Source organism: Dipodomys spectabilis, unplaced genomic scaffold (genome assembly GCF_019054845.1).
Source record: "Dipodomys spectabilis isolate Male_0828 unplaced genomic scaffold, ASM1905484v1 ptg000507l, whole genome shotgun sequence".
NCBI lineage: Eukaryota > Metazoa > Chordata > Mammalia > Rodentia > Heteromyidae > Dipodomys > Dipodomys spectabilis.
In genome coordinates this window covers 344,432-369,379 of record NW_024871184.1, presented here as the reverse complement: position 1 = coordinate 369,379, position 24,948 = coordinate 344,432, and the positions used below count along the sequence as shown (strand labels likewise).

Here is a 24,948-nt window from a genome sequence, read left to right as displayed (position 1 = left end):
GATGCCTTGTGTAGAATAATTGAATTCCTCTTCCTACACATCTCATGAACAACAAATATCTGGAATTATTTTGTTTTTGGCGTGTCAATCTTGACTTTATTCTTAAATGTGTGCTTATGTAAGAAATACATGGTTCTAAAATTTCACAATTCTTTTTAACTTACTTTTTGTTGAATTGTCTAGTTTAAGAAAATCAATTACACTTTATATATAAAAAATGTTCTGTGCTCAATTTGGCTGCACATACACTAAAATTGGAAAATACGGAGAAGATTAGCATGGTCCCTGAACAAGGATGACACGCAACTTAGTGAATCGTTCCATATTTTTACAACAACAGATCCTGGAAGGGATGTAGCCAGAAGGGAAGCCTACTGCATTCTTGGTGTGAGTGTACACTTGTACATCCACTTTGGAAAGCAGTTTGGAGGTTCCTCAAAAGACTCCACATAGAGCTCCCCTATTACACAGCAATCCCACTTTTGGGCATTCATCCAAATGATCACAAACAAGTCCATACTAAAACAACCAACACAACAATGTTTATTCTAGCATTATTTGCCATAGCTAAGATATGGAACCAACCCTGATGCACCTCAGTAGAAGAATGGATCAAGAAAACGTTCTTTGTGTGTGTGTGTGTGTGTGTGTGTGTGTGTGTGTGTGTGTGTGTGTGTATGTGTGTGTGTGTGTGAATGTACACTTTCACAACCACTTTGGAAAGCAGTCTGGTGAGTCCTCAGAAAGCTAAATATTGACGTTCCTTATGGCCCACTCATACCACTTCTAGGCATCTATCCTGAACAAAAGTTACCAATATTCAAGAACACATGCACCTCCATGTTTATCACAGCACTGTTCACAATAGCCAGGATATGAAAACAACCCATATGTCCCACCAGAGATGAATGGATCCAAAAACTATAGTAACTGTACACAACGGAATATTTTCCAGTCAAGAGAAAGGACAAAATAATGGCATTAGCAGGGAAATCAATCAAGCTACAGGAAATCATGTTGAGTGAGCTAAGCCAAAAGCAAAGAGACAAACAGCACATGGTCTGCGTGATAAGTGGATGTTAAATCCAAAATGTAAGGTGATATGACAAAATTAACACTTAAGAAACCAAGAACTTCCACTCATCTGATTGAATCACTACTAAATAACCCCATTCTGCTGACCATATGTGCACACTGAAGTGAAACCAGGAAGACGACACAGAACTAGAGGGAATCAGGGAAAAACATACAACAGTTAGATCCATCAGCTGCACTGGACATTGACCAAAATGAACTAAGCAACTCAATGTCACTGAAGGGAAGGAGGGAACAAGTGGGAAAGAGGGAACAGCTGACACTATGCAAAGCAAAGGAAATATACATATTTCAAAACAAAAGAAGTATACATATGGAAGAAATAACTATTGCAAAGCTCATAGAACTCATAAATGTTGTAGACCATGATAGACAATTTGCTCCATCAAAGTTAGAATGTGTTTGTGACTTTAACTAAGCATCACTATCCCACAATATTGTGAAATTTGGGAAATTATGTAACCACTTAATCACAATAAAAACATTTCAAAAAATGATGAAGGTGGAAAACTAAGTTGCTCTAAAAAACAAAAAAAGGAAAATGTTCTCTGTGTATATGTGTACATACACACACACATATATATATTACATATATATACATATATATGTATATATATTTATTCTATGCCTCCGTCAGAAAGAATGACATTGCCCAATTTGTTAGGAAATGGAAAGACTTGGAAAAAAAAATTATATTAACTGATGTAATCCAAGTCCAAAGAAACATAGGTCCCATGGTATCCCTTATTTGCGATAACTAGTATATGTCTGGGATAAGCAGAAAAGTTGAAAAGCTATGTGTATATGACTAGATAAGTTGATGTTAAGCTAAATGAACCCCGAGATAGAGACACAAGTGTTTTTTTTCTTTCTTGCTGTTGTTTCTCACATATTTATAATGTACGATGTGATTTTTTTTTACATTCCTCCCCAACAGTATAACCCCCTTTTTCACTTTATTTGATGTTGGTGAATCTGCATCTTGTATATACACTTCTCTAATTTGGGGAGGGAAAGGGAAAAAAACAACATGCTTAAATAGGAATACAGTTTGACCCATTGTATAACAATAGATGCACAAGACATTATTTTGAAAAACGAACTTTATAATTTAGGCTGGGGACATTGTGTGGGGCTTGGGGGTGTGAGGAGTGTACTTGTGGAGGTGGAAGGGAAGGAATGGTGGGGAAAAAACAAAGGAGGAGGTAACAATGCTTGATAGGAAATGGACTTATTACTTTGATCATGTAACTATAACTACTCTGTACAGTATTTTTACAACAAAAATGTTTTGAGATGCAAGAGTTTATTTTGCCTATTTTACCTATGTAATATCATTAACAATGAAATTACTGCAAAATCCTGATTGAAGATATTTTGAAAAAGTGAGTGTGTGTGCATTCCTGCGTGTTGGCATGCTCAGAATTTGAAATCAGGGTTTCAAGTTCTCGCTACGTCTTTCTCTCTAGATTGGTGAGCTACTATATGAGCTACATCTCCATTGTTGGCCCTTTGCTAGTTCATTAAAATTTTTGAAAAATAATCTCATGAATATATTTTGCCCTGATTGGCTTCCAAAAGTTATCCACAGATCTCAGGCTCCTGATTAGGTATTCCAATTAGTTAGGATTACAGGTGTAACAAACCAGCACAAGGCTTTCAGAATAATTTTAATAGTAGAAGAAAATTTACTTCACAGGGGCCTGTTTTATCATCTCCTAATTTTAAAGCATATTGGAGTGATTATATGTGAATTTTTTCATTCATGAATTCTTAAAATACAGTAAGTGATGATATTTAAAATATTTAGTACTTTTAAAAAACGATACTGGAACTATGGGACAGAAGAAATTTGCCTCTCTTCACAGAGCTCTGAAGAGAGCTCTGTGCATGATAACCCAATGTCACCAACACAGTCTGTGTTGAAGACAAAATGTAACAGAAAAAAATCACCATGGGCAATAATTGCTATGCTATTATTCCTTGGACAGTATGAATATTGAATTGAGAGTATCAGAGAATGGAGAGAATTTATCTACTTTTTGTGTATTGCTGAAAGACTTCTGGAAAATTTGACTCATTTCCTTCCACACTGTGTGTCTTGGGCCATGCACTTACTGCCTTTAATTACAATTTTTCCCAACACTGAAATGGTAATAACATTAGCATTATAACAAATGTTTTCTTAAGAATTAAAGGTTCTTAGAATGATGAACTCTTTCTCATTCTTGTAGAGGCATTATCAGATGAGAAGAACTGTATTTTTTTGTTTGCTTACTTCCATTTATTCTTCAGATTGAAATCTGAACTACTTAAGACTGAAAGAAACCAAAATTAGACATGCAGGCTTTGGAAAGAGCAATCAATGTAAAATAAATAAAATACATATAGCTATGTAACATGTCTAACTAAATTGTTATACAGTCTCAATCATAAACAGAAAATAATTTAAGCAATATCATGTTATTGAAAATTGAAAACTGTTAGGAGTTGCTTAATGTTTTCCTTTTTACTACCTTGAATTAATTATTTTTGTATAGAGAGATTAAAGGTGAGATTAACCAGAAACTTGATTAAAAATGGACAAAAATTCGAATAGACCTGTTTTCCCTAAACCCCTCTATATCACCAGTGGGTTTACGCAGTTGTCCTTAATACAACTTCTGTGCTGGCTTAATGCTTTGTGAGCAGAAGTCATTAGAGAAATGTAATTCAAAATTACTATGATACTACTTTATAACTATTATTACTTTTATCAAAAAAAAAATCAAAGGAACCAGGAGTGGTGGTAAAGGTTTGTAATTTCAAGCATTTAGGAGGTTGGATTTCAGTCTTAAGCCGGTCTGGGGTACTGAAGATAGTAAAAACTTGGCCTTTATTACCTTTTAAATAAAAGGTAATAATGTTGGTGAGAGTGTGAAGAAAAGGAAATTTTCAACACTTTTGGTCATAATACAGGTTAGTATTCTCCTTGTAGAAATTAGTATGCAGTTTTCTAAAGAAATCATAGTTGAAATATCATCTGACCCACCAATCATGTGATTATTTCTCTCTGGGTAACTCGAAAATATATCTGTAGTTCATTGTTATTCACACTATTCACAACAACAGCCAAGATATACATTGAAGTTCAGTGTTCAAATATACTAATAAACAACTGTGGTATATGCACAAATATCTCTTTGTTTCATCCTTAAAATAACAACAGACTTCTCCCATTAGCCACAACTTACAATGACCTGAAAGATGTATTCGAAATGAAGAAAAATGTTATGTTCTGATCTTTGTAAACACACACACACACACATACACACACACACACACACACACACACACACACACACACACACACACACACACACACACACACACACACAAACCATCCTCAAATAGTAAGACAGAATTTTTTTAAAAAAAAGTGAAGCAAAGTGGAACTTCTGGGGCATTTAGTTTACAATGCATAATATACTAGATATACATTACCACCAGGTATAGAGTTGTAATGTACAACATGAGGATACAGGGGACAACATTGGCCTTACATAGGAATATAGCTAAGTAAGTAGGAGTTGTTCTTCCTAGTAGTGGTTACTCTTTTAGTTGTTCTTCCTTCAATAATGGAAGACATGAATATAATTCTTTAAGTATACCTGCTAATTTTCAGAAATAATAACAAACAATATAGCAATAATATTGTAGGGTCAACATAGAACAAAATGTCAATTTAAAATACATGAGATTATCTTTGATGTAAACTAATTATTACAAATAAGGGAAACCATGGGACCTATGTTTCTTTAAGTCTGGATTACTTCACTTAATATGATTTTTTCAAAGATCTTCCATTTCCTTACAAATGAGGTGGTCACATTCTTTGTGATGCAAGCATATTTTTCCACGTGTGTTTATCTGTACGTGTGTGTGTGTGTGTGTGTGTGTGTGTGTGTGTGTGTGTGTGTGTGTGTGTCATTTTTGGTAAATATTACTGTGATACACAGTAGTAGCTTTACTGTGGCCTTGTTTGTGATCACCTGGTTATATGGTCAGAAGTGGGATTACTGGGTAATAGGGGAGCATTATTGTGTACCTCAAGGATAATCTTAGTAGATGAGCAGAATAGCTCAATAGCTATGTACATATGATCGTATAAGGTGATTCCAAGTGAAATGAACTCCAAGACATGTTCTTTGTTGTTGTTGTTCTTAATGTATTATGTGATTTCTTTTTATCCTTTTGTGTTTTCCCCACCTATGGTTAATTCCCTGTAGTCACTGTATTGGATTTTGATACCCTGGGTATTTTAAATATGTTGATCTGAACTAGGGAAACGGAAAGGAAAATAAAACAAAATGGTGAGACAAAGGACAAAGGGGGAACTTATGCAACAGTAGTACTCACAAGAAAATATGTTGTAAATAATCTGGGCGGGGGGACGTCAGGAATGAAGAGGGAGAAAAATAGGGGAATGGATAACAAGTTAGAAAAAAAATTAATTACCTTACTTATGTAACGATATCCCCCCTGTACATTACCTTGACAATAAAATTTAAATAAAAAATAAAATAAAATATATGAGAGCAACAATACAGGAGATGGGAGTGGGGGAAATACTGTAGTATCATAGAGTAGAACATCTATGGAATGCAGTAATTTTACATTAATATAGCAAGTAATAAACTAGCATACAGATTTTCAGCCTCATGTCAGTCATTAAAAAGGGAAAACAAAAATGCACAATCAGCAAACCAATAGAAATAAAATAGAAAACTAAGCAATTAAGATGAAGAGATGACTTGGACCAAGAATAACAAATGACACAATTAGGAAACAAATAACAAGCTGTGGGCTGGCAAAGTGGCTCAGTGGTAGAGTACTTGCCTTGCATGCCTAAGGCCCTGGGTTTGATTCCTCAGCACCACATAATCAAAGAGGAAAAAAACCAGAAGTGGTGCTGTGTCTCAAGTGGTAGAGCACTAGCCTTGAGATGAAATGCTGAGGCACAGCGCCCAGGCCCAGAGTTCAGGCCCAGAGTTCAGGCCCCATGATCAGACCCAAAAAATAAAATAAAAAAAATAACAAGCTGTTAAGTTTAAAAATGATCACCCTTAATTCTAATGACTTGTTTACATCACAATTTGTTAGAAGTATAATTCAAATCACGGATTAATAGCATATCATTTTAATAATAGTTTACTTATTATTGATTTCTTAATATTGAATGTTTAATATATAACTTTAATTTCAGCAGCTATAGAAAAGAAGAAAGTGAAAATAATTTTAATAATATATTTATGAATTGTAAAATTGAGAAGCATTAGAATTTAAACAATAACATCATTATTGCTTCATTTCTGTGTTTTAATGTAATAATTCAAAGTATATTCCACACTTAGCACTCATCTTAACATCAAATAATAAATTATTGCACATGACAATTGGTATTAGTTGGAAGGGTTCAGCACTGTGGTAAAATTCACACTGCATAGTACACGAGGGTATGACCCCTCTCATATAGCTTAAATTATGGAAATTTGATTTCTACATGCATGTTAAATTCTTGCCTAGGTGACATCTATAAAATTATTTTCAATTATATACACGATTACTATTTCAGATGATTCTTAAAAGTCATATTCATTAATTGAATTTTTATTATTTCATACCAAATAAATGTTTACAGAGAGACTGAACTTTTGAGTAGATGATGGTGTATGTGTGCCAGATTATACATATTAAGGCTTATTTTATATTCCTGACATTGCTTCTAGAGTTGGATTTATTTGTCCATTACCGGTTAAGTGTATTACATTGGATATATAAAAGTAAAGTGAATGTTTATTCCATTAATCCTTTGTCTAATCCCAATATAAATTATCCATCTGTTTGAAGTAATGAAAATAACAACAGATAAAAGCAAGATAAATGAGTCTGTAGTAGACAAGTATTTACACCGTTATTTTGAAAGTTGGTCGTCTTTTACACAACAGAATGTTCTTGGGAATATGTGCTCCAGGCTGGCCACAACTGAAGAATATTATGGTTTGATCTATCATAAGAGAAGGAAGGAAGGGGAAGCTTCCTTCCAAATGTCTGATCCCAGGAATGTTATCTGCTTTATGGTTTCTACTTGGAAATGAACATTTTTCAGAGTCAACCTTGAAAAGCCATTTTGATAGACGACTTCTGTAAGTGGTTAGAAAGCATTACTGATGACTTTGCAAGGATGCCTGATTGCCTCATTTTGAGACAATTAACAGGAATTTAATCAGTTGTTCTTTGTATCTTTATGAGAAAAATCCATTGACTTTAGGCGAGGGGATCACAGGGGCCCAAAGAAACTACTACCTCGAATAGTAATCCTAGACATCTTAAACAAACACACACACACACACACACACACACACACACACACAAACACACACACACACACACACTCCAGTAAGCACAGCCAAGCAGGGTTGCTATCACAGCCTACATAAAGTCAGGCAAACAACAGAAGATGAGAGTCATTTAGCTGATAACTAATATATTTTTTTATGAGGCAGACTCACATGAGACTCCAGAGAGAGAATCAGAAAGACTGATCAGAGAGACTAAATTTGGTCACACAAAGATTGGAAAGTAGAATTCCTTGTAGAACAAATAAATCATAAAATGCTTGTGCATGTAAGAACAAGATAGAAGACCAAATTCCAGAAATGCATATTTTCTTAAAAGTCAGCTTAATGAATTATCAGTGCAAATCTTTAAATTCTTAAGTATTTGACCACATGTGGGAGAAGGTTGAAAATAAAGAAAATTTCATCACTTTATTAGAAAGTCTAATATAACATTAAGAAGTAATCAAGCACAGATTTGTAATAAAAAGAGAAAACGATTATTCCAAAATAGGGTTTCATTTCTTTTGATGTAAACGTTCTTAAATTAGGTGCTAGCAATTACCATACAATTGATCCAGTCCCCCAGCTGAGTTGATATTGGCTACAGTATTACCACATGAAGGAAAAGAGAAAATTTACTAATGTCTGATGAAATGAGGTAAAGGTGAAGTGTTCTAATAGTAATATCTGAGGTTTAGACACAAGTGAAGAGGTGGATTTTCTTTTCTAAAAATCCCCCATTTTTACCTCGTGCCAGTGGCTCACAGCTGTATCCTAGCTACTCAGGAAGCTGAGATCTAAGGACTACGGTTCAAAGCCAGCCTGGGCAAGAAAGACCCTGAAACTATTATTTCCATTTAACCATCAAAAAACCAGAAGTGGCACTGTCGCTCAAGTGGTAAAGCACTCACCTTGAGTTGAAGAGTTCAGGGACAGTGCCCAAGTCCAGACTTCAAGCCCCTCGAACAGCAACAACAAAAAATCTCCCTTTCATGGATTACCTACATCTCTTCCTAACATTCAACAAAGGAGCCATTTTATCACCCACTACATTTAAGTCCTAATCTAGCTACTGCAAATAGATTGATTTGGTATCTTATATAAAACGGTTCATATTTGCGGAAACAAATACCAGGAGTGGTAACTTTTTTCCAGTCCTTGAACTCTGGGCCTGAGCCCTGAACATGGTTATGCTGGTAGCTTTCATGTGAGCTAGTTTGTTATTTATTGGATTACTGCCCATGAGGGGAATTACTGGGTCTTAAGGGAGATCTATATTTACTCTTTCAGGAAACTCCTTACTGCATTCCACAGTGGTTGAACATGTTTAATTTCCCACCAACAGTGTAATAGAGTTCCCAATTGGCTACATCCATGCTAGCGTTTGCTATTGTTAGTTTTCTTAGTAATGGCCATTCTAATGGACGAGGTAGAATCTGTCTTGTTTACTTATAGATTTGTATGCATCTTCTAGCTACAATAAAGGAAATGAATCCATGAAACCTATATTGAACTGAGTCTGCATTCCTTTCTCTTTTCCCTTAATATAATTTTCCCAAACCTTTCATTTTACTTAGACTGGTGAAAAGTCATCTTTCTGATGGGTGAATATAATTCCATTGTGTGTGTGTGTGTGTGTGTGTGTGTGTGTGTGTGTGTGTGTAAGATGACTATAGGTCCATGAATTCATTTCTAAGCATTCTGTTTCATCTGTAATTTTGTAATTCCATATTATAGTTGCATTGCTTTCTCTTCTACATTGAAGAATATTGTTAGGATTTTGATTAGTATTGCATTGCCAATTGTTTAAGGGAAGTATTGCAGTTTTCAAAATGTTAATTCTTCCAACCAGGAATATTGAAAGAATTCCTCTTTTCTTGAATCTCCTTCAATTTCCATTTTTATATTTTTAAAGTTTTCACATATAGGTCTTTCACAATTTTAGTTAAATTAATTAATTCCTAGTTTTGTTGTTGTTGTTTTGTTTAGATTTAATTTGATTTTGGGGCTAGTATATGAGATTGTTTTTTGGATTTCAGCATGGAACTTCCCATTGTTGGTAAGAGAAAAACTACTGATTCTTGTGGTTTTTATATCCTGCTACATTGCTGAAGGTTAGCATCACCTTTACTAACTTGAGGGAGGAATCCACAGGGTCCTTTAAATACAGGGTGATTTCATCTGTAAAAAGGGATAGTTTTACTTCTTCCCTATTTGGATCTGCTTTATGTTTTTCTCTTGTCTATTGCTCTTGCAAGAAAGTCCACTACCATATTGAAGAGTAGTAGAGATTGGACATCCTTTTCTCATTCCTCATGTTAAAGTCTTCATGCTTTCACCCTTAGGTAAATGCTAATTATCTCTGTCATATACATACTCAGTTTAATATTGAAGACTGTTCAATGCATTCCTAGGTTCTCAGACCTTTTAATCATAAAGTTGTATTGGAGCTTGTTAAAAGCTATTTCTACATCCCTATTGACGATCATGTGTTTCTTGTCCCGGCTTCTGCTGATGGTTTGTATTAATTAGGCTTATTGACAAGAATATTGAATCAAATCATATCCAAGATGAATCTTATTTGATCATGACATATGATTTTTTTGTTAGTTGCTGAAATTGGTTAGTTAGAATTTTATTAAGAAGTTCTGCGTTAATGCTTATCAAAGAGTTTGATTCATAGTTCTCTTTCTTTGGGGAGTCCCTATGTGATTTGGGGAGGAGTCTAATTCTAGCTTCATAGAATGTATTTGATAACATGTCTCTCATAGATACTAGATGGATGCATCTTGGTTTTTGATACTACTATCTAATCTATGTCCTCTATTTGGAAATTTAAGTCCATTGATATTGAGAGTTAAGACAGAAATATCTGATAAGTCCTGCTATGTTATACACCTGTTGTTAGGAGCTGTGCCTCATCTACTCTTAACATATTTACCTTGTCCTCTGGTAGGGAGCATTTTATATAACCAGTTCCTCTTCTTAATCTTCTCTATGTAGGATATATTTGATTATATTCTATTCTGATAATTTGGTGGACATAGGTTGTTTCAAGTTTTCTTTGTCATGAAATATGTTTATATATCCTTTAAATGTAAAGGAGTTTGGCTTGGGACCATACTCATGGTTGGTAGTTGTTTACCTTTAATGTTTGTCATATATAATGCCAGGCTTTCCTTTTTACCATATTAGCTAAGAAATCTGTATTTATTCTGACTGTAAATCCTTTATAAATAATCAATCTTTTCTCTATGGCATCTTTAACAATCCTTTCCTTGATCTTTAATAATCCTCCAATGGATTATGATATCATGGTGGATTGTTCAGTTCTAGAATTCTGATTGGTTTCTAAAGGCTTTTCTTCTCTGAATAAGCCTATCTCTTTGGATGTTTGGCATGTTCTCTGCTAGAATTCTGTAATGTGCTTCCCATCCATTTAGTTTCTTGCTCTACTCCTTCCTGATACCTATCTCCCTGAAATTTTATCTTCTAACTGAGTCTTGAAGTTCTGGCAAGATCATTTCTTATTTCTCGGATTTGTTCTAAATGATTAGTTCCTCTTTCCTGTTAGATCTATTCTGTCATTGACTCTGAGATTACCTTCTATGTTATCTATTTGCTATGGAGACTTTCTACTTTGTTTTTGATTTCCCTGTCTTCTAATTGGTCATTTTTTAGGGGTTCTGTCTCTTTATTAAGGCTTTGTTTTAGGTCTTGTATGGACTTTCCGTACATTTTTTCTTTGGTTGGGGGAGATGTAAGGGTTGTTTACTTAGCTGTGTCTTCTCTCATATCTTTTAACAAGGCATCCATTTTTTCTTGGACTCCCTTGCCTTCTCAGAATTTATTTACCTTTCTGCTTGAAATCTCCATGAATTATTTTACTAATGACTGGTTGGTCTCATCTTGTTCACAAATTTGCTTGTAGAGGTTTTCTATCTTTCCATTAATCACATTTTTCAGCAGTATCTGTAATATATTTTAATAACTATCTTCTACATCCTTGATTGTCTGTTCTAATGCCTGGTTGTTTACTGTGTGAATTATACTACTTTGACATCACTTTTCTTGTATTTTTCTGATTTGTTCTGTCCATTTGGAGGTTTTCTTTTGGGGGATCTATGATATTAATAAGTGACTCTCTATGTTCTTGGTTGATTTACATAGGGTCTTGGTTTGGTTTCCTGTTGTGATGTGTTTTTCTGGAATTGTATTTTTGTCAAGTTCATTAAGTTTAGGAATAGAAATCAGTTGTGGTGAGATGTTGTGATGTTAATATTTGTGGTTCCAGTGACCATTTGGACTGTCCAGTGGTATGGTGAATTGTTTATGTGTGTGGATGTGGCTTTCCCTGATGTACACTTCTGTCCCTGCTTGTTTCAATGTTGTCCTTTTATTTCCACTCTGCACATTTGCTTTTGAATGTGTTGCCCAATGTATTCCTGGCTGGCACCTTTTCATAGATTTCTGTTTTCTTGTGAAGACGGTATAAAATCTTCTTATGAATTGTATGTGTATAATTATATCTATATTTATAGCTGCATATCTATAATTATAGCTGATTTGATGTGACGCTCTAGATGTTGAGGACCTACTAGGATTCTAAATCTCTGTTTCATTAGAGATTGCTAGGATAATTTTCTGTTGTTATTCTGTCAATGTTTTTCCTCTTCCTCAGATTTATTTTTTATATTGTGGATTTTTTCACATAATTTAGGATTTGTGATTGTTGTATCAGGTTATTTTGCTTTCCTGCTTATGCTACTTTGAAATATTGATTTCAGGCTTGTAAGAAGAAACAGAAAGAGACAGAAATATATGTTATTAAATTGAGAGAAAGAGAAGACATTTAAACCTATTTATTACAAGTAAATTAATATTAAGCAAAGCTAATGAAAATAATTACTTATTTACTCTTCAGAGGATGAGTATAGTCCTCTTGGGTATCTCAGAGGAAAGGCTTTAGACTCATTACAATTGATGACTTACATTGAAATTATTGGCTAAATGCTCTTCTTCAGAAAGGGAAAAGCTCCATTACTTCCATATTAGTATTATAAAATCATAATAGCTGCATGTTGAATAGTTTTCCATTTGATATTTTCAATTCCATTCTTCATCCATTATTTATCTAGGGCTTTGAATGACCAATTCCTTAAAATACCTATATTGCTTATATTGCGATGTAAATCACAGTAATATAAATATGAATTTATCTTTGAGTCTCATCTTGAGCTACATTCATATGAAATTTATGCAGTCGCAAGCAAGAAACCTGACTTTTTTTTACTCTATTCTTTGTTGTAATCAATAAATCCTTTCTCTTTAGAAATGTGTTCTCAGCTTTTAAATTGCTCCAGTAAACATCATGTGTTTATAGTACTTTTACTGAAGTAAATATAAAGTTTGGAACATGAAGACAACTCCCCTATTATCACTTTAAAGTAAACCCTTGGGGATTATTTTATATATAAAAATAAAAAAGTGCAATGCAATGTTTATACATGAATAATATAATGATTAAGACAGTCACATGAACTAACATAGCAATTCTCAATGAATATAAAGGAATCAAAATATTGTGTTCATGAATATCACTCATTTTTTAAAAATGACTACTCAATACAAAGTTTATATTATATTTGAAATTTACAAAATGAAAATTACACTCAGATTTGCTGTCAATATCCTGTTTCTAGGAATGCATTTATTCAGCAAACAAGGAAACAAAAATAAGGGTTTGTCACATAGAATGAAAAATGTAGAAGCAGACTGTCTTTCCTTAAGATGTTAAGTACCTGCAAATCGTGTGATTTATTCAAAGATACTATACACACTCATAAAAGAAGTTGTGATCAGAAATGATAGGTAAGCAAAGTAACTGGAAAACTGTATGTATCAATATAGGATGACAAGTTTTCAATAAATGAGCCTATTATTCTGTATCTCTAACACACATACAGCATTCTACATTTTCCCCACATACTTCCGTTCTCTTAGCTCAGTTCCTGATCGATATTCTTCTATTTCATGATTTCAATTCCTTCTAAAATAACAAGGTGGGCGTTTTTTTGTCTCTAGATCCAATACATTCTAATATCTTGGAATAGTAGTATGAATTCATGGAGTTTGACTTGGATGTCAAGTATGAAGATTTTGTATTCAAGGTACTCTTAATTGGCCTGAAGCATACAAAGATACACAGTATACTAAGAACAAGGGACTTGATCTCAGTGAAACATACAGATCCAGGCAAGATCCTGAAGCAAAGAAAAGCAAGGGAGCGCAAACCTCAGTCAACTATAATTACAAAGAATGGAACTGATTTCTGATGTGTCTGGGTGGCAGCTCTATGTGTTTGTATGTGTGTGTGTGTGTGTGTGTGTGTGTGTGTGTGTGTCAGTACAGAGAGAGAAAGAGAGACAGACAGAGGGAGAATTTAGTGTGGCTTCCACATTTACAGTCCATAGAGCATTATTTGTTAGGGAGGAGGTGCTCATATCAGAGCTGCGATATAACTGTCATCACTTTACTACAAAACAAACACTTGCTTAATCTCTAATTAAATAGGGAAAATAAATTAACATCTTACACGATTGTTTGACAATTGATTAGTATATTGAAGGCCAAAGGGAGGAATTGGAGATCAATATAAACGTTTTCCTCTCTTCTAAATATTACACTGCAATAGATGTGATTTCAGTCATCTCCTGCCATGTACTTCCAGTTGAATTACTAATATGCTTAATAATATAGAATATGTGATAGAGAAATAAATCAGCCAGCAAGCACAAAGAATTTGTGATAAGATTGAGCTTTTGAGCAGGGTTGCCACAACTTTTAGGAATGTAATTCTTTCATATGAACTTCAAATTTTGTGGCTTTCCCTGTGTGATCAAATGGCAAGAAAGTACTGTAGAAATAATAATTCTTTTTCAGCCAAGTAGAAAGTGCTCATGTTCCCATCCTCACGTTGCAAATTTCCATTCCCTATAGACTCTCTGTTAGAGTGTTTTCATTTAAAATACTTCAGCACCTCATCCTTCTCTGTGGGAGACAAGAAAAAAGATAATTTTGTTTCTGTATTAAATTATGTAATTTAGCATGTACAGGCATTATTTGTATAATTACAGAACTTTGTAATAAATATAAGTAGGTATCATTTCACAATAAAAATATAATTAAAATCACTTAATAAGACTAGAAGTCACAGAATTTTCTGCATGAAAACATATATTAGATTAGTTGCAGAATTTCTATTTTGAGATAAAATTTATATTGAAGTATAATGCACTTTACCTAAGGATTGAAACATTTTATTGAAAAATATATTTCCTGGAGATATTTTTCCTTCATAATTTTAGGGATATCATTGGACCCATTGTAATAATGAGATGTACAAGACGTTATGTTGAAAGACGAATTTTACAACCTTGGCCGGCGAGGGAGTGGAGATGGGTAAGGATGGGAAGGGGAAACAAAGGAAGAGGAAACAATGCTTGATAAGAAATGAACTCAATTACTTTGTCCATATAATTGTAACCCCTCTGTATGATATTTTCACAATAAAAAATTAAGAAGAAAATGATCCCAAAGTAATCATTTTTTATTATTTTCCTATTTCCAAGTGATTTACCTGCAATTTAGAAATCAAAATATATAATTTAATTTAATTTAACCAAAAATATTATTGAGTATAAGATTCTTATACTCTCTACATTATTCACACTGAGATCATCATATATGGTGAGTTTGAAATGATTAGTCTCTGTTTGACCCATGTTAATATTATTTACAATGTAAGTGAAATGTTTAAAAAGTAGTATTTATTTTAGTTGCTCTGAAGAGACAATAACTTATATAATCAAAGACTAAAAATGATTACATTTAAAATTTAGATGTCAGGAAATGTTTTTTTATCACACTGGTTACTGGAGCCTTCACAAAAACCTCATGAGACAGTTTATATTGATGAAGCAAAAATCCCAGAGTTTAGACATTTACGAATAGAAAAATCATATCATTCTGAATATGTAGAGCTACATAACAAACTTAGAAAATTTGGTTTTAAATATCTGAATATACTAATACATTTAATTTCAGAGTAAGTTCTTGTTCTGAAAGGAGATAAAATTGCATTTATTTTGAAAAGTAAACCTAAGTATTCATTTAAATAAAAGACAATGTTTAAAATATCACTCATCCAAGACACAAGATGTACAGTTCATTGTTTTTCATGCCTATTATGTTCTCTAAACTTACTACAAATACTAGACTAGGAAACCTAAATCATTGCTTTGTAGGGAAATAGATTCTTAAAACTCATGACTATTACTTTTTCTCAAACAATTACTAGGTAACTGTTTTATATTTTTTGTCATGGAATCCTATTTGATAAATTTTATTCATTACGTTAAATAATTGGCCAATAACAATACAAATTATGCATGAACAAAGTTTAGAACAAGTATTTCTTTCACAAGTCATATCATGGTTCTCTTCAAGAACACTGGAAGGCTGTGTGTTATTTATTTATTTATTAATGGTTATTAATTTTCAGATGTGACAGTTTCATTATTCTCTTTCCATAATATATTTAAAACATTTGATTATACTCCCTCTATTTCCTTTTTGTTTCTCCTTCCTCCAAAGATCTTGTTTTTTACATAAAATTATACCGTTATATAGGCACGTATAAACTCTTTTGGTAGATTTAAGCTAAATTGCAACTTAATTCAAGATGTACAGAAGATTAACAGGATGAACAAAAACGAGTATTTTTTATTAACTTCGGAATTGAACTATCATTATTATTATGGTTAGGGTTAGGATATCAGACAGAATTATAATTAGGGTTAGAGAAATAGCAAATTTAGGTTCAACAGAGGATGACCTATTGCAACAATAATAGTCACAGCACACTGTACTAAAAATGAACTTTACACCATGGGGAGAGAAGAGTAATGGAGATCAGAGAGGGAAGGGATAGTTGGACAACAACAAAGAAGTGAGTAACAATGGTCAACAAGAAATGTACTCTTTACCTTACACATTTAACTGTAATCCCTCTGTCAGCCTCATTACCTACTCAGGAAGCTGATTTCTGAGGACCGCAGTTCAAAGCCAGCCCAGGCAAGAAAGTCTGTGAGAATTTTATCTCCAATTAACTACCAGGAAACCAGAAAGTGGTACTGTGGCTCAAGTGGTACAAGCGCACACCTTGAGCTAAAGTACTCAGGGATTGTGCCCAGGCCCAGAGTTCAAGCCCCACGACTGACATAAAGAAAAAAAAATGTGTTAAATGTTAAGTAAAGCTGAACTTTTTTAGGTTCTAGGAATTCAGGAAAATCTAGGACAATGGAAGTACAATGTATTTCATAATATCAGCATGTGAGATCAATGGGTATAATGATTCCTCTTATGGAACAAGATAGGTTCAGAGATAAGAGTGAGAAAATCTGTAGGGTTTAGGAAAACCTGCAATTTATTTCGAGGATTACAGTGGAATTTCAGGTAAGATTGCCCAAAATGAGCATTTTTCATAAATTTTAGAATTGGAATACCTTTAGTATTAAGGTTATGGTTAGGATTCCAGCCATGGTTAGGGTTAGAGTGACGGAGAAAAAAAAATGAGGGTCAAATTGAAGGTACATTGTAATATAAGCCTGGTAAGAATTAGAACGAATGTGACCAAGAGTATTGCTATTAATATTAGAATCTGCTTGCAATTAGGCTTATATTTATTCTCAATGTTCCAGTTAAGATTAAGTTTAGGGTTAGAAAATGACTAAGATATTGGAAAAAAATGAAACCTATGTATGAAAGGCTTATTTGAATCAAGTTAGGATGAATGAAATCTAGTGTAACACTAACTAGTTATTGTTAGTATTGACATATAATTTGGATTAAAATCAGGGTCAGTATTTTGTTCTGATTATGATTAGTGTTATGAATAGGAAAGTTTTACTATAAAATTGAGTTTTCACTAACAAGTAGAAGCAAAAATGTGAGCCTGAATAGTAACTAGAGCATTATCATTATATTGATTTCTCAGTGATCATTTTTGTAATGATTAATGAGAGTTTTCCAGTCAGGTTTAGGTTGAGAGTTAGCGTTAATTAAAAGACTAGATGATATGTAAATCTGAAATTGTTTTAGGATACAGTGGTTCAGGAAAATGTAGGATTAATGAAAACTACAGTATTTTTCCTGGTAAGAGAATTTGAGGACAAGTAATATAATGGTTCATGTTAGGGAAGAAGATAACTTAACAGGTAGAGCCAGGAAATTTGTTGGATTAGGGCAAATTGAAACTCAATTCCAGAGTGCAAACTGGAATATTCATTCCAATGAATAAAAACTAGAGTATTTTTTAATATTAATTTTGGGCTATTATTAGGTTGAAAATTGGATTTCAGTTCCAGCTGGGCTTAGTGTTAGCATCAGGGAAATGGAAAATTTTTGGTCAAACTGCAAGTAAATTTTGAATAACAAGTCAAGATAGAATTAGGATGAATATGAAATATGAACTTCTAATAATATTAAAATTAGGGGATGATTAGTGTGAGGGTTAGCCTGAATGCTGTGTTAGAAAAATGACAAGGTATTGAGTAAAACTAGAAGCTATTTTAACCAAGATGTGTTGAATCAAAGACAGGATGTGTAATTTTAATGTACTTTTGTGGCTTTTAGAATCCAAAGGCAATTGGTTCTAGGGTTAGGGTTACTTTTCTAATTTATGAACTAATAAATTAAAGGCACAATTCTTTCTTTCTTACAAACCAAGACCGTCACAAGTTGGGGAAAAAACAATTTTCTACATGAAAATGTGTCTTAAAATATTTTCCAACCAGGATTAAATAATAGTGAACAGGGTGTCATTTATTAAAATTAGGTAAGTTGATGATAAAACTTTCAAAATATCCAAACACATAAGATTGGAACTCAGATATGTTATTGGGAAAACAGATACTTGCTCTAGCTGGGAAATTATGTGTGTGTGTGTGTGTGTGTGTGTGTGTGCGCGCGCACGTGTGTGTGTATGCACCCACCACAGGTGTTCAAATCAGGCCTGGGCCCTGTCGTCAGCTTATTTTGTGGAAGTATGGCACTAAACCACGTAGCCACAGACTTTCTTCTGGCTTTTTAGTAGTTATTTTGAGATAAATATCTCATGGATTTTTCTGTCTGGAGTTAATCTTCTGATCCCCAGCAATCCTTGGGTTAGTGTTACTGTGGGTGCTACCACAAAGTGACAGTTCATTAAACTGGGAGCAATATGGAAGTACTTTTGCAAGATATGAAGTAACCAGTTCATTAATGTGGGAGTAACAGGATCACATTTGATTGCCTTCAAACACATTATTTCTGATGAGTTTAACTGAAGCCCAAAGCATAATCCAAGCCTATTAGCCACACTGTATGAAGTAGCACATATTCATGGTGTAAAATATGTACAATGAATTAAATCCTGAATCAAAAGACTTTGTTGGGTTTGCACCAAAGAAATAGAGTGTCATTGAAATGAAGTCCAGACTGGAGGCTTGTAGCTAGCAGGAGAGCATATGCTTAGTGTGTGTCCAACCTCCAGGACCATAAAGAAGTAAAAGAGAAAGTGTAAGAGAAAGAGGAAAGGAAAGGAGGAAGAAGGGTTAAGAGAGGAGGAAGGGCATAGCAGGAGGGAGAAGAGGAGGGGAGAGGGAGAAAGTAGAGGTAGGAGAGAAGGAAGAGGGAAACAGGACCCAGGGGAAGAGGAGCAGGAGAGGAGACAGGAGGAGGAAGATAAATGCAATATAACAGCAAGAATTGTTGGAAAACATTTTGCATAAGTGATTTGCATGTGCATGGCAGGATTATTTTCTAATCAGAGACAGCTAGCACAGTGACAATATGGGTGATACCTGTTGCTGTCATTTTATTCTCTTTCTTCAGTGAGGAGTTCAGAAGATATACTGAGTTTGGTTCGGTGTTTACTTCAGGATTTCTTTTTCATGAATCAAACAATGGAAAGAAATAAATAATTCAGAGGGCCCCATGCAAAAATATAATACAAGAGGAAAGTAAAACTGTTTTTAATGTATAATAGCTTGTCATTTGTTTTTGTTTTTGTTTTTGCCAGTTGTTAATTGCTCCAAGGCTGTGCCCTGGAGATCTTTCCAAGTCACCACGTGAAACTCCATTTCTGTAGTCCCTGTGGGTGTGCGTGCGTCCTTAGGTCACCGGTTGAGATGTGTGGCCAACTCCTTTTTCGGTGGATGTGCAGTGAGTGGATGTGTGTGCATGCTCCCCAGCATTGCCAGATGAGTCACGCCCACCCTTCCCACCTAAATTCCCTGTCTCAGTTGCTCCATTTCACCCAGGAGCTGGCAGCCATGGGTCTAGAGTTGAGGCTACTGCTGCCTTCTCCTCCTCCAGCTGTGCTGGTACTGGTCTTCTGTGCTCCTGAGTGCGTGGCCCATCCTAGGGAGATTCTATTCTGGGGTCACTGCCTGCCCCCGTGAGTGCGGGGTGGGGGACACCATGTTTGTACACTGCATAGTCCATGGGTATAGGAAGGCTGGGGATGCAGCCTGCCCCCTTGGGGCCAGGCGGCACAGCCGTGGTTCACCTCATGAGTCTTTAAAGGGGTCTGGATACTGGAGCCATGTGTTGGCCCCTCTGCCAGCTGGCTTGTGAGAGCTGCAAAAGTTCAGCAACCTGGAGCCCCTTCAGCATCTCTGTGGACCTCTATTTTCTGGTCCTTGTGGACTCTGGTACAGGGCCAAACCTACATATGCCAATAAGTGCCAGAGAAGTCTGGACTTGCAGCACACCAGCTGCAGCACCGAGGGAATGAAGCCCCCCTTGCTTTGCAGTGTAGCCTCCTCCATCGCCCTTCTGGCCCACGTGGGCACAGCTCTGGGTGCCATTCCAGGGATACTCCATTTGGGGGCAATGGGCTCAACCCCTACCCTCGTAGTTCTCCAAAGCAGGGGAAAGGGCTTGGCTTTGGCAATGTAGGCTGCACAGATGGAACGCAGGACTTGGCATCTGCCCTGCCTTCCCCCCTGGCTTTGGCACCTGAGTCTGGGTTGCATGGTTTGGTCACTAATGGAACCTTGTTGGCTACAGCCCACCTCAAAGGTCCTGCACCTGCTGCAGCAGAAATGCGGTGTCCTGGATCCCCTTAGGGTCACCACATGGACCTCTGATGGGTCTATTTGTGCTGGGTGTGGGTTTCATTTCAGGACTCCCATTAGGAAGTGCCACTCCCCTTCGTGGTACTGCAAGCAAGAGGTGCCACATATAATATCTACTTTCTAACATTTTCCTTCACTGAGATAAACAGAACTTGGAGATATAAATAAGTTTTATAAAAACAAAATATATAATCTATATCACTTCAACCTTCTAAATCATTGTAATATTTTAATCTAATAGGAATTACGTTTGTAATTACTTATTTTACATTTGAATGTAACTAATGTAATGTATTTTGTGTATATTTTACTATTCTAGTATAATTTCATTTGTACTTCTTACATACAATTTTTTTCAAATTCTGAGATTCAATCACGTGTTTATGGATAAGTGTTTTGTTGTACTTTTATTTTAGTTTTCCATTATGGCCTTATGAATACAAACAACAAGATCCATTCTTGCTAATATAAAGTTCAATGATTTTGGACTAGAAAATCAAGGATTTGATTCATACAGTAATTTCATATCATACAGTAATGTGTATCACTTTGTGTAATACTGCTCCATAAAGTAATTAATAATTCAGGTGGCACCCACTTCATCTGGCATGCTCGTCTGTCTGGTGAAGTAGGATCCTAATGGCAGCCTGCCCATATAGGGCCATTGTGGGCACTTTCTTGGAACTGTGGGAGAAGATCAGGGTACACCTGCTGTTCGGCTAGGGCAGCAACTCGGCAGCTGCTGTGTGAATGACACAGTGTCACTGACTCACATCTAACACATGCTTGCCCCATGGGCTTGGGCCCTGAGGATCAGCCCCTGGGAGCACACACACCGAGGGCAAGGGACGCCTACCTAGGAAGGTGTGCAGACCAAATAGAAGCTACTCTTCAGATTGGCTGGTACAGTATTTATTCTCCTTAGAGCAGGGGAAAATTCTGCTCTGCTGTGGGGAGAAAACAAGAAAGACAGACCCAGGAGGGTGAAGCCAACTTTTGTACTCAGGCTAGCAAGGAAACTTTCCTCCATGCACTCTCCAGCAGGCTTAGGAAGTCATTCTATGCTCCTTGTCCATGAAGTAGCAGCCAGGCACACTCACGTCTGGTACTCCTGGCTGCTCTTTTGGGTTTGTTTGTTAATTTATACAGACAGGCCCTCCCTCAGACAGCAGAGTTTTTCTGGGTTTTGTAAAAGGTTCTGCATCTGAGCATTCCCAATGTTTGGTTTTTGCATTGTTTCTTGTAAATGCCTTGTGAAATTTGTGTTTTAGGTGTTGAGGTGCTAGAGAAGGAGCCAGATTATGAACATAGTTTCCTACCAGTCTTTCATTTAAAAATGAGAACAGATTCTCTATAAAAATGCCTATTAGGAAGTAAATTTGAGAGGGGAAAAATGGCTGCTTTCTCATAAGATCAAAATTTGCTAGTTTTATATGCATGTTTTATGCACTCAAAATACAATTAAGTAACTCACTATCTAGGAACAATTGTTCAGAGCTAAGAGTTAAGTGTCTGGGAGCTAGAGGCAGGGTGTTTGTGAGCTTTATCCAAAGGGAGGGAAGAAAGTTAAAATTCATAATTGACTTTGTAGAATCAAGGTGGAAATACAAAATGAGAATTACAAGAAACTTCTTTGCTATTCGGGGTCTTTTATTGTTCCATATGAACTTTTGGATTGCTTCTTCTATTTCATTGAAGAGTGACATTGAGATATTGGTAGGTATCACATTGAATTTGGATATAGCCTTTGGCAGTATTGCCATTTTCATGATGTTATTCCTCCCATTCCAGGAGAATGGGAAGTTTCCCACTTCCATAGCTCCGCTTTAATTTTCTTTTTCAGGTTTTTAAAGTTCCCATCATAGAGGTCCTTCACCTCTTAAGTTAACTCCTAGGTATTTTATTTTTTGTGCGGCTAGTAAAAAGGGGTTGCTTTCCTAATTTCAGCTTCACTCTTATCGTTATTGGAATACAGGAAAGCCATTGATTTCTGAAGGTTAATTTTATACTCTGCTAGTTTGCCAAAGTTTCTGATCTGCTCAAGTAACTTGGGAATGGAGTCCATGGGTTTCATTAAATACAAGACCATGTCATCTTCAAAGAGGGAGAGTTTTACTTCATCTTTTGCTATTTGGATCCCTTTAAGATTGCATCTTATCTTATTGCCCCAGCTAGCATTCTAATACTAAGTTGAAAAGGAGTGGAGAGAGCAGACATCCTTATCTTATTCCTGAATTTATAAGAAATGGGTTTAACTTCTCACTATTAATATAATGCGGGCTGTAGGTTTGTCAATTCTTAGCAGAAAGAACAGCACTGGAGCAATATCAGTTCCAAATTTCAACTGCTACTAAAAAGCCATAGTAATAAGAACAGCTTGGTTCTATCACAAGAACAGACCTGAGGACCAATGGAGTAGGACTGAAGACTCAGAAATGAACCCCCTGACCGATAGCTACCTAATCATTAACAAGGGAGCTAAAAAACAGAGAATGGAAGAAAGACAGCCTTTTGAGTAAATGGTGTGGGCAAAATTGGTTAAACACCTGTTAAACTAAAGCTGCATCTGTGTATATCATCCTGCACAAGATTCAACTCCAAATGGATCAAAGACCTCAAAATAAAAGAGAACACCATGAAAACATTACATGAAGGAATAGGATAAACTCTAGGGCTTATTAGCACATACCGAAATTTTCTTAATAGAGAGCCAGAAACAAAGAGTAAAAAAAAATAAGTTAAGAAATTCATTCCTTAATTCATCTCTTTCTAAAACCAGTAATTTACTATTACAAGATGAGATGGAATTATAAATTCCAAGTGCTGATACAGTCTGTATGTAATAAACATATTACAATAGCAAAAAAAAGAAATCAAAGAAAGGTTGGACAAATGGGATTGCATGAATCATAAGAGCTTCTGCAAGGCAAAGGTCATAGCTAGCAATATCAATAGAAAGCACACGTTCTGGGAGAAGATCTTCATGAGGTATAAAACGGACAAGGTCTTATATCTAAAATGTACTTAGGACTCAAAAAATTAAATCCCCAACAGCAAATCCTCAAAGAAACAACTTTGCTCAATAATTAAGTGGGCTATTAACTTAGAGACTTCTCTGAAGAGGAAATAAAAATGGCCATTAGACACATGAAGAAATGCTCAACTATTCTAGCCACAAAAGAAATGCAAATCAAGACAACATTATGATTGCGCCTTACTCTAGTTAGAATGTCTATAATCAAGAAATTTATTTTTTTTCTGTTGATGTGGCGTTGAGGAATCGAACCCAGTGCCTCATTCATACAAGGTAAAACACTCTACTATTGAGCCACCTTCCCGGTCACTAATCAAGAAATTTAATAATAACATGTTGGAGGGATGTGGCTAAAAAGGAACCCTATTTCATTGATGGTGGGAGTGTAAACTTGTTTAACCACTTTGGAATGCAGTATGGAAGGTCTTCAAAAAACTCCATGTAAAGTTCCCCTATGTCCCAGCAATCCCACTTTTGGGCATTTAGGCATTTTCCCAAATGATCACAAACAAGGTCATACCAAAGTTCCCTGTCCAACCATGTTTATTGCAGTATTATTCACCATAGCTAAGATATGGAACCAACCTCGATGCTCCTCAGTTCATGGATGGATCAAGAAAATGTGATACACACACACACACACACACACACACACACACACACACACACACACACACAATGGAATTCTATGCCTCCATTAGAAAGAATGAAATTGTCACATTTGTTAGGAAATGGAAAGGCTTAGTAAATATTATATTAAGTGAAGTAAGCCAGGCCCAAAGAAACATACATCCCATGGTTTCCCTTGTTTGCAAGGGCTAGTACATGTCTAGGACAAGCATAGAAGATCAAAGGCTATGGACGTATAACCATATAAGATGACATTAAGTGAAAGGTATCCCAAGTCAGACACACAAGTGGTTTTTTCTTTCTTGTTTTTGTTTTTAATATACTTATAATGCGCTATGTGATTCTTTTGTAGGTTCATCCCTCCATGGTATAATCCCTGTTTTCATTGTATTTGATCCCAGCGTTCTGCATTTTTATATACATTTTTGTAATTTGGGGAGTGGAAAGGTTATAGCAGAATGCTGAAATGGGGATGCAGGTTGACCCATTGTGATGATGAGATGTACAGGACACTGTGTCAAAAATGAATTTACAATGTCAGGTAGGGGTCAAGGAGGGAGGAGTTGGAGAGTTGGGGAGGGAATGGGGTAGTAGGGGAAAAAAAAGGAGGAGGTAACAATGCTCAATA

The 24,948-nt window shown here is 35.4% G+C and overlaps 1 non-coding gene across 1 annotated transcript; it reads left to right on the top strand.

Annotated features, from left to right (window-relative positions):
* Positions 1-224: 224 nt before the first annotated feature.
* LOC122099278 lies at positions 225-330 on the top strand. The gene has a single exon (XR_006145898.1). It is a non-coding gene; the product is annotated as a U6 spliceosomal RNA (small nuclear RNA).
* The last annotated feature ends 24,618 nt before the right edge of the window (positions 331-24,948 follow it).